The sequence below is a fragment of the Polistes canadensis genome, unplaced genomic scaffold (assembly GCF_001313835.1).
Source record: "Polistes canadensis isolate GaletaPanama2010 unplaced genomic scaffold, ASM131383v1 scaffold_23, whole genome shotgun sequence".
NCBI classification, from domain to species: Eukaryota; Metazoa; Arthropoda; class Insecta; order Hymenoptera; family Vespidae; genus Polistes; species Polistes canadensis.
In genome coordinates, this window is record NW_014569570.1 from 886237 (window position 1) to 897930 (window position 11694).

Consider the following 11694-nt stretch of genomic DNA (forward strand, 5'->3'; position numbering starts at 1 on the left):
ATAAACTATCCATATTTAATATATAAATATATATATATTTATTTTTATTATTCATCCAATTGATCGAATGAACAAATAATCATTTTGTGTATACTAATACAAAGAGTAAACTAGATTCGCAAAACTTACTATAAACGTCAATGTGTTAGTTCTCTCTCAACTCCCCTACGTAATCGCGATATCGGTTCAACGGCCATGCGAAATTAACTTTCTCTGCTCCGGCTTTACGGGTCTGCCATTCTACGATGGCCGCGTTATATCTCTTCATGTTGGTACTAACTAGCCAAGCCTAGCAGAACGACGAAACATAGAGACACGTACGAATACATATACACATATACACATATATACATGTTGTTACAAAAAGTCACAAAAGTATTCGTACACCGTTGAATTTAAATTTCTTTCCAGTGTTTCAAATTCGAAACGAACGATACAATTTTGTAATAAACAAATATTTTCAATATATAATACTTTTGTACGCTTAAATTTATATATTATAATTATTATATTCAATTTTTATATAAATATATTATTTACATATGTATACGTTAATTTTTACAAATTGGAAAACATAAATTTACGGAAAGAAACAAAATGAAATATTAATTTTACAACAATATTTGAATCCGCGTGAAATATAATAATAATAATAATGAGTAAAATGATTATTACTGTAAGTAGTATTTGATTTTTGGTTTTCCTTTGAATTTTATAATAATTTTGAAATGATAATGGGAAATATTTCGTGGAAACAATTTTCTTCAAAATTATATCAAATTAGAATAAAATTGTCAATTGCGATAAAATTGATGTCAATTGAAATAAATTGAATAATTTTAAATATTATTTCCCCAATGTTATTAAGAATTACGAAATTATTGTTATACGAGAAAATAATCATTGTTTCGAATTAATAATGGAAATAGAAATACTTTTGGGACTCATTGTATATAACCAGGACTTATATACAATTGGTTGCATCGTTATTAAACAAAAATGCATTACTATTCGACTCGTATCAGCTCGTTGCACTATCGACATGTATTTAACGAATGCATTCGCGAATACGAATTGTTCAGTTGAAATGAAAGAACTTTTAACGTTGGGTCGTTATGTATCGGTTTCCGTTTTATTCATACGTTGAGTATTGCAACTAGAAAAAAAAAAGTAAAAAAAAAGGAAAGAAAAGAAAGAAAAGAAAGAAAGAAAGAAAGAATGAAAGAACGGAATAATTATTAATGTCCGACTTTCACCGGCGACCACACGTTTCCCGATTTTAAGTGAGTTTCAAATAGAACACACTATGTATGTATTTATGTGTGTGTGTGTATTAAAAAAAAAAAAAAGAAATAATTATATTCTCGTAGTGTTATAAGAATTATCTCGAGACACGTATTCGATTGAAGTATAGTTTTTTTTTTTTATTATATTTCTCTCAATAATACGAACATCAATAATATCGATGATTTCATAAAAAAAAAATATATATATATATATATATATGTACTTCTTTGTTCTGTTTCTTTCTTTCTTTTTTATTCGTTCATTTTTATATAGAGACGAATTTACGAATAAAAACTTTGTCTTGCGTAAAAAAAAAAAAGGAAGAGTACGATGACGTTAATGATTTTCAGGGTCTTTAGAGAAATGAAAGTTGGTTCGAATAATAATGGCAAATTACGTGAAATTTGTATTATTCTCGATTAATAACAATAAATGTTCATATTAAAATTTAGATAAAAGGAATTTATTTTAAAAAACGTTATTCTATATATATGATGTGTGTATATATAATTTTATATAAATATAAATATAAAAATATTTATATTAATTTTATATAAAATATATATAAATTTGTTTTCTTTTTACCATTCGTCCAAATTAGAAATACAAAATATTGTTAAACCGATGTTTAAAGTTGATAGATAGAAGAAATAGATGGTATTCTTGTGCAAGATGACAACTATGACGGTCACGCTTGAGAGTTTCCAAGATACTGTGATTTAAAGGTTACACAAGCATTGCAAGTACTTCGATGCTTACAACTAACAACTTTGGCAGACCAACTTTCACTGTCATTTTAATACATTCTAATAATTTACGTAGTGGTTTTCTCTATAAGAAGAATAAAATAATAAAGATTCGTAAAAGAACATCCGTTTACTTTTTATAACAAAGACATGAACGTGTTAAAAGTTAGATAGTTAACATTCTGATACATGGATAATATCAAGAATTATTATACTTAACTCCTTTTAACCGGTTTTATTTGGTTTGTTCATTTTTTTTCTATGTTTTTCTATTTTTTTATAAATCATTTTTATCGTTTCTCTCATAAGGAAAGTAATCACGTTTATTAAAATTAAATTGAAAATTTTATTTAAAATATTACAAATACACAAACATAGTGTTTATCGTTTTGTTCTTCTTCTTTTATTTATTTATTTTGTTTTCTAATAATAATATCGAGCAAAGAATTTACGTCATGCACGAAAGAGTTACTATTAAGAAGTTAAAAGTGAAACTAGGACGAGGGAGTCTAAAATTCGCGAGAATTGATCTTTTAAACTTGGATTAGACTGAACGAACTATATTACACCTCCCCCCCCCTCTCCCCCTAATGCTAATTATAGTTATTCATTCAGAGAGAGAATCTAAGAATTAATAATGAAATTAATAACATTAAATTTATATAGAGTTTAATTATTGATATTTAATTATAATCATAGGACGATATGATAATCAAAATTAAATACGAATGAAATGTTCTTAATGTTCTTAGTAAAACAAACGATTGATAATTAATCATAATTTTTTATCTCTAAAACATTTTCCTTTTTTCTTTATTATTTTTTTAATCATAAATTTTTATCGAACTTTGTACTTTTCGACACGAAACGCGATGTTCGATCGTTATCGACTAGTAACTACTATATATATATAAAAAAAAAAAATTTCTATATACTGATATATATATTATTTATATACGCGATCGATCGTAACATCCTATTTCGAAAGTTTCATTTAAATTTGAACGAACGATAATAAAATATATCGAATGAATTTATTTATTCCTATTGATTGATGGAATATTATTTATAAGAAATTCTACGTTTAATTGTAAATAATTAAAATACAAAAAAAAAAATAAAAAAATAAAGAAAAGAATCAAACGTCAGATACGTGTAAAACAAATGATTCTATTTTTATTCGTTTGATCGATAAATAAAAATTTGTCTATACTATACTACGTGTGCAGATATTTAAAAAATTCAATTTTATTGGTTATAAAAAAACCAATTAAACCAATTTTATTGGTTAAAAATCAAATAATTTATGATAGTATCTACGTATATAAATAAATAAATGACACGTGTGGTACATGCGTCTTTTTTTTGAAAGATTCGATATGTTAAACATGTTTAACGTATACATACGAAACGAATAACATGTATTTAAATGTACGTTTGTATATATAGGTAAGATCTCATGGTCAAACATCGAGAATAATTGAAGAGACGCTAACGTTGAAGAAAATAATACATTTGAAGATGAACATTCATTCGTATGATCGTATTTTAGATTAACAATAAACTTATAATTAATTCACAAAAAAAAAAGAAAAGAAAAATACAAACGTTTTCATACTATATGCATTTGACGATCAACGATTCGCATAATGTCACGATGCTAGTTTCTAACGTAGCGTATATTTTTAGTTTGAACGTGCTAAATACCTCATGTAAACGTTAAACTCAACGTATTTCGTACGTCTAAACAGAATTTTCATCTAACCGAATGCGTAATGCAATCACCTTAGTCGTTGAGGTCTGTTTTGGGAACTATAACGTGATCGACTGACTAACAAAATACGAGATTAGACTACTATTATTATGTTAAGGAGTTAGTATCGTGTGTGTTGGACGTTTTACTGAAGTATCTATTGACGTAAAGAATCAGACTGATGAAAATTGTGGAAAACTTTGTTGAAAATTTGTTTTCCGATAACTTATGCGAAGATAAAATTGAAAAATTTGGATTTTTATCCATTTATTTTATATTAACAATAGTATATATATTATAAAATGAATCGATAAATTATAGTTCTTGCAATTTATTATTTTAATCAACTTTATATATTTAACATTAATATCAATTCATATAGATAATTATCAAAGATATTTATTGCGCAATTCGTTTTGCAATCATTTAGTGACAAGCGAATGGAAAATTATTAATCGTTAAATATACGAGACAATCATTGATTTCGATTATATTTGTACGATTATTTTATCAACGAAATTACATACAACATTCCATTTTTATTCTCTCCTTTTATTATTTTTTTTTTTTTTTTTCATTTACTCGTTGTATTATATATCGAGTATTAAAAGTAAAAAAAAAAGAAAAAAATATTTGTTTTATATAATAATCTTCATAAAAGAAATGATAATTCTCTCGTGTAAGAGGAATTTCCACTCGTAAAAAGAAAAGAACAAAGTCACACAACACACACATATATAAAACGCGGAATTATTTTATCATTGAAATTTGCACTTGAATTATCTCTCGAGGTCTTTATTTTTTTATTTTTTTCTATAAACAAAAAAAGAAAACACACTTATCTCCTATTCTCACAAAACTGAATTAAAAACAAATTCTCTTTCATTTAATTAGAAAAAATATCACGAATGATAAAACTCACTATCAACTATTCAACTATTACGATTAATTTTAAAAATTGTGTAGGAAATTAATTTAAAATGAAGATGAACAGATTTAATGATTTTAACATTAACATCATCATCATCATCCTAATCATCCTAATCATCATCGTCATGAATGTTTCAAAGAAAATGAAAACGAAGAGGAATAAGAATAAGAAAGAAAGAAAACGTATGAACATGAGAATCTAATGACTATATCCTCAGTTTCTTTTTCGACCTTGTTATCTCTCTCTCTCTTTCTCTGTCTTCATGCTTGTCTGCCCTCGTGTCTAAAAGAAAGAAAGAGAAAGAGAGAGAGAGAGAGAGAAACCTACGTGCATATATGCACAATACGAACGACGCAATTGTCAGAAGAGGTACGAGTGAGACTCTCTTTGTCTGACGTTATTCATTCGTGTGAAATTCAAACGCATTTTCCTTCGAATAAAAAAAAATAAAAAGAGGAAAAGAAACACAGAGAGAGAGAGAGAGAGAGAGAGAGAGAGAGAGAGAGAGAGAGTGAGAATGAGTGAGAAAGAGATAAACGAATGAAGAGGTTTGTCTTTTTCGCAGCTGATAAGCTCGTAAATCGCGATTACGTAATATACTTTGAGTATACATATAGTTAGATAGAAGGAGTAGACAAACGACAAGATACAATGTATATACAAGAGAGACACAAATATGATAGAGAGAAAAAAAGATAGATAGATAGAGATAGATAGAGATAGAAAGATATAATACAACGTAGTAGAAGAACGCTCACCGATCGCTGCGCAAACTGTTAAAGCGCACACGTTTCCTCCCGTCGAGAATATCGAACGAACGATGCCTTTCTCTGTTCTACTGGTTTCTCAACCCTTCGTTCTATCCCTTTTCCGTAAAATACCTTTCTATTTCCTGTATCATATACCTATTTATTATCTATGCATTATCTTATTTATTTTTCCTTTGATTTATTTGGAATAATTCATTGTTTTTCCATTCCTTTTGTATATATTTTATCTTTGTTATTGTTGTTGTTTGATTTGTCTCTATCATTGGTATGAAAAAAAAGAATAAATTTGATTGACCAATTGGGATCGTTAAAAGCGTTAAAAGACTAACTTGTCAATCGATGCTCTTGTGCTTGACACGTTTGTTATTACTTTTTTATTTCTTTCTTCCTTCATTAATTGTTTAGTTGTGTTTTCATGAAATAGGTGCAATCTAAAATCAGATACACGGTTGCTGGGATAAACCAGTAAGAACCAATCAAAATCAATCCACCAACGAAAATAACTCGTTTACAATATTTATCTCATCTTATATTTGTATTTTCACGATTATCCTTGTGCGTGTTGCAATGTTTCGTATGTATAATGTCTACATAAATGAGTTTATATATGTGTGTGTGTGTGCGTGTGTGAGCGATCATGCAAAGAGAAAGAGAGTATACTTCTCTCTAACTGTAAAAGAACCCACGTTCATCGCCTCTCACAATCTAAAGTCAACCGTACACTCTGATCCCTGGTTAAAAATGATTCCGATCACGAACTAGAGAGTTTAACCAACTAAATTCAGTCTTATATATATATATATCCTACTAAACATATTTTCATAAAATAATAATAAATTATATTAACGAATTAAATATTGATAATAATAAAAATTAACCTTCATGAGACAATGTTCAACAAGATTTTGTTGCTTGAAAACTATCTTATCTTTACCTAATAATTCGCGATAGTTAAGTTTAGAAGAAAATATATTTCTACAGAGATTATTATTATGTTTATTATTATCGGGGTCATCAATGTGTGCAAACAAACTCGAAATAAATGGTAAGAATTACGGATGGGTATGAGGTAACTATGGAAATTAGGTCAAGGACCAGGAAGCATCAGCAGGAAGAAGAGGAGGAGGAAGAAAAAGAAGAACAAGAGATGATGTTCTCTCATTCGACTTGTCCCTGGACCATTTTATTTTTAGTTTAACACGTTCCATCTCTTCTACTCACTGCTGTGTGTCTTATTCCTCTTGTATTTTTGCACTTAGTTCCTCACAAATGTTCTCCCCCTTTCTTCTTCCACTTCCTCTTCCTCTTCTTCTTCTTCTACTACTACTACTCCACTGATTGCACGATAGGAACGCATCAGCAGCGTAGTGTCTTAAGAAAAAGACTGTGATATAATTCACTCGAATAATAATATTAGAAAGTGAAATGATTAATTAATTAATTGTCCATATGTCAGATCAACGTATCACACTAAATGATGATTTGGGGATTAACAATAACGATTTGGAGCCAATCCAACAAATAGAAGAAAGAAAATAATCAGAAAGGGGGTTGACCACCGTCTTCTATGTCTGACCGTGTGTTACACAGGAACGTGCAGTTCGCGGCCCACCGTTGAACTGGCTCCTTTGTTTGGTAAACAGAAACAGCTGAGCCGTTCTGGTGTTGGTAGAGGTGGCAGTGCTGCTGCTGCTGCTTGCTGATGATGGAAACGGTTGGTCAGAATAAAACTTCCTATAGTGGGAGATGGTGGTGGTGGTGGTGGTGGTGGTGTAATGGTGTTCTTCTATCCAATGGAGGTGGTAACAGTCGAGAGTCGATGCCAACCAGGTCTCTTTCGAGTTGTGGAAGAGAAGAAGAAGAAGAAGAAGAAGAAGAGGCATTATCGAACACGCATAATGCGCCGACGCTTTACCTTCTTCTCTACTCGTCCAACTATTTCTCTATACACAATCTTTCTCTTTTACTCTTTCATCAATAGCAATTAACTTTACCAGTAGCGTATCTATCAAAATGTTATCTATTTATCAGTGACTTATATGAACACTTATTTGGTCTTATTTGATCTTGTTTTCATTCACAAATATTAATTTCATTTTTGAATTTTTAATTAAATCGTATTTTCTTTTAATTTTTACACTATCGTTGATAAATCAATTCTTTAGGTATATAAATAGTAATAGTTTGTTAAGTAGGAAATGTTTGATTTAAAATTAATAATAGAAAATAATTCATCTTAATGATATTGATATATTATATAAATTAATCTAATGTCATTAATACTAACGATTAAAGATATTAATCAACTATGTCATGCATTTTAAAAGATTTTACAATTGATATTTATATATATAGTGTGTTTGTTTATCATATGTAACAGTTATGCTATACTATTATCTGAGAAACGGAAACGTGTTTCCTTTTAGCAACAGTCAAGATTGATTATCAAATTGTACATTGTGTTATGTAATGAGATTCGAATATTCGCAAAGTAAATTTGCCAAAAGTCATTGCCAATCGATCGGACAAAAATATACAACATTGGAATGTTACTTACGGGAAGTTTGTTAAAGCAGGAGAGTTACGTCAGTTTTGGGTAGGTCGTGATGTGATCACTTGACGTATAATGATTGGTGGATGTATTTAATTAGGTATACATTTGGAGGACCGGTCTAATCATTATTAATTATTACGAGTGATTTACATGTATCTGTTAAATGAACAAAAAAAATGTCAATTTTTAAGGTACTAGATCTAAATAATAATAATAATAATAATAATAAATGATCTCTACGTTGGCATGGAAATGATTGGTTTCTTTTATTTTTTGTTTTTTCACGCCGTCTCGTTGGAAAATTGATCCGAAAGTTAGAATTAATTATGCTTATCTATAATTGTATGCTAAATAACATGATATATATATATACATATAGACGATTAATTGTATTATACGATTATAATTAAAATATTTTAAATTGAATCGATTAATATAACAAAACGAATCGTGCTGTAGGAGAAAAAGAAAAAGAAAAAAAAAAAAGGAAATCGTTTGGTTTCTTCATCGCTTAAACAATGTTATATTATTTATCGATACATAGAATTTATCAATGATACAATTGGCTAACAGTATTTCACTCGCTCTAGATTTTGTTATTCTTTTACATTAAATCTGTTTATATTTTCGAAATTACGAATTATGTATGATACACGACGAAATATATCATCTCTCGTATTACCACCTGTTTCTTTTTTTTTTGGTATTTACGTGCGTATATTATTATTATTATTAATATTATAATTATTAATATTATTATTTATTTTTTTATTTTTATTTTTATTTATAACGCGACACGGTTACAATTGTTGATTTAAAATACAATTAAATATTACGTACACATGTATATATATATATATAATATATTATAGTTATACATTAAGGTTTCTTCTTTTATTTTTTGTTTTGTTATACGTAATAACAAACGTTATATGTATAATTATTTATATAATGTTACAGATCAGCAGCGAACTAAATAAATACAGTTCTTTCTCTCTCTTTCCGGACGATTAATTCATTTTGTTTTCTTTCGTCATTCGTTCTCTTTTTTTTAAATAGATTTATATTACTATTTATCATCATCCATTATTTATGCACATCATTCAAATGTTCCCGCGCTTTCAATGTTAGGTCCACGTGACAACGATGCCGCGCTAAATGAATTCTATTCGAAAATCAACTTAAACATTTCGTTAAAATACAGCTTCGTCATACTAAACAGCCTTGGATTAATTTTAACGAGGAGAACAAAAATTATGCTTTTTTTTTTTATACGCCTCCTCCTCCTCCTCCTCCTCCTCCTCCTCCTAGTTTCTTTCTTATCTTTTTTTTTCTTCTCTGTGGGTGTCTTTTTTTCTTCTTTTCCTTTTCTTGCATCGTTAATTAATTTCTTTTTTTTTATTCATTTATTCATTCATTCATTAATTCATTAATTCATTAATTCGTTCGTTCATTTATTCATACATTCGTTTCTTGATATTACATCTTAAACGCAAATGAGTATACTAATCGCGGCGTTCGATTGGAAACTATTGCATATTTGGTAGCCCTAAAATTATTATTATTATTATTATTATATATATATAGCCTTATATAGAATTTTTCTTCAAAATCTTTATTCTTCTTCGTCGAATCGTGACGAACAATCTTAGATCTTAGATAATATAGCAATGAGCTTCATTGCTTATTAATTGTTTTCTTGTTTTTTTTTTTTTTTTTTTTATGTTAACTACATACTTTCATATCGCGGATAGGTATGTTTAGCGCACACAGACGTAAAACGTAAATCGTCTCGTAGTAATCGTTATTATCTTGTTTAAAAGATACCACGTTAATGTTAATTACAATAAGACTCGCAAGTCTAATCAATTTTTTTTTGGTGGGGGGGGGGAGAAGAGGGTGACAGACAAAAATTATTTTCGTAAAACGTACGCGTGTTTTTGATGTTTTACACAATCGTATATATTGATTTGTTGTTCTTGTTGTTTCTTTTCATATTTATATCGATAGAATATTTAAATAATCGTTCAAGTTTCAAGGTAAGAATGCATTTCTTTTCTTGTTCCGATTTCGTTATTTAATTATCAATTATAACAATTAATTCGGTATCTCTTGATATTAAATTCGTTAAGTCTTTTCATATCTCTGTCAAACAATTCGATTAATAGTTGATTCTGAACCGATGTGTCATAGAAAATAATATTAAATTAGAATAATAAAGATGCTTTATAAATATATATTTGAATTTGTTCAAATATGCCATCGAATTAATCGCTATATCTAATATATTTTAATGTTATTTCACTTTTATATCCAATTTGACCATCTCGTGTGTGTGTATGTGTGTGTGTCTTTAATCTCAATTTTTAAAATTGTTTCGTAATATATACGACAAAATTTTATAATTCTTACAAAATAATTATTAAGTTACGTTACACCTGTTCTCTTATATTATATTTCATTTTTTATATTTCATACGACGCTTGGTTCAACAATTTTATCATCATCATCATCATCATCATCATCATCTTCATACTCGCATGGAAATAAATAACATCTCCTTTAATTGATCAGGAGAATAAGGAAGGGTAAATTAATCTAAGCTTTGATACGATGATATTTTTACAAAATTAACATAAAACGTCTATAGGTGTCAAGCATACATCAATTTGCTTCGAATTTATTTAATTTTCTTTCATTTGAATTTAAATAAAATTCTAACACTCTATAACAAAATATACAAAGTAATGTATAAATATATCTCGAAACTATTCGATTAACTATGACAATTATCTTTCGATATCATTTCTTATATTTATCCTATTTTTTTTTTTTTTGGAAAATTTTTAAAAACAATAAATAAAAAGCAGTGTGAAAGAATTAAATGTTTTTTTTTGAAGAAAATCGAATGTCTGACAAGTTGGATTTGTTTATTACCACCTTAAATTAAAAATCTACGTTTATTAATTTTTTACTTTCTCTCTCTCTCTCTCTCTCTCTCTCTCTCTCTCTCTCTCTTTCTCTTTCTTTCTTTCATTCATTATCATACTTTCGTTTCTCTCTTATTCTGTGAAAATTATCATGTACACGCGACTATTATGCGTACACACTAATTAACATTCTCGCTATAACGTAAAGAGCTATACATGCATCGTATAATTGTTTTTTTTTTTAATTAATTCTTTTATTTTATTTTATTTTTTTTTTTTGTCATTTTTTTTTGTTTTGTATATTTTTTTCTTCTTTTAATAACGCCGTACTGAGAATCGCAACAGTGTTGTGTGCGATTACGCGTATTTGAGATCACGAGCTGGAAATAACATATCTTGGTGCAAGCTTCCAGAAAAGAAACTCGCCCAAAATCCGTTTAAGGTACCAACACAAACAGACCTTTGACACCGTCGATTGAAAAGCTTTTTTGGTCGTTTAGTTTTAAAGACTTTTAAATGCATATTTTTTGTTCTTCTTTTCATACTTGTCACGTTCTAATTTTTCGTTGGTTCTTTTTTTTTCCTGTTCTTTTCCTTGTTTCGAATTTCTTATCATTTTCGTTATCTATTCAATGAAAACAATTACAGAAATTAATAAAATTAAAATACTTTACGTTATAAACGATTGTAAAAGTTTTAACGTTTTAATCCATCGAGAAAATG

The 11694-nt window shown here is 28.1% G+C and overlaps 1 protein-coding gene across 1 annotated transcript in view; it reads right to left on the bottom strand.

The window, feature by feature from the left end:
- Window positions 1-7549, bottom strand: part of LOC106783582 (tubulin-specific chaperone cofactor E-like protein) — a 16850-nt gene extending 9301 nt beyond the window's left edge. The window contains exon 1 of the mRNA XM_014742238.1: window positions 6709-7549. The gene's annotated coding sequence lies outside the window, so the exon portion shown is untranslated. The remainder of the gene's footprint in view (window positions 1-6708) is intronic.
- Window positions 7550-11694: the final 4145 nt, after the last annotated feature.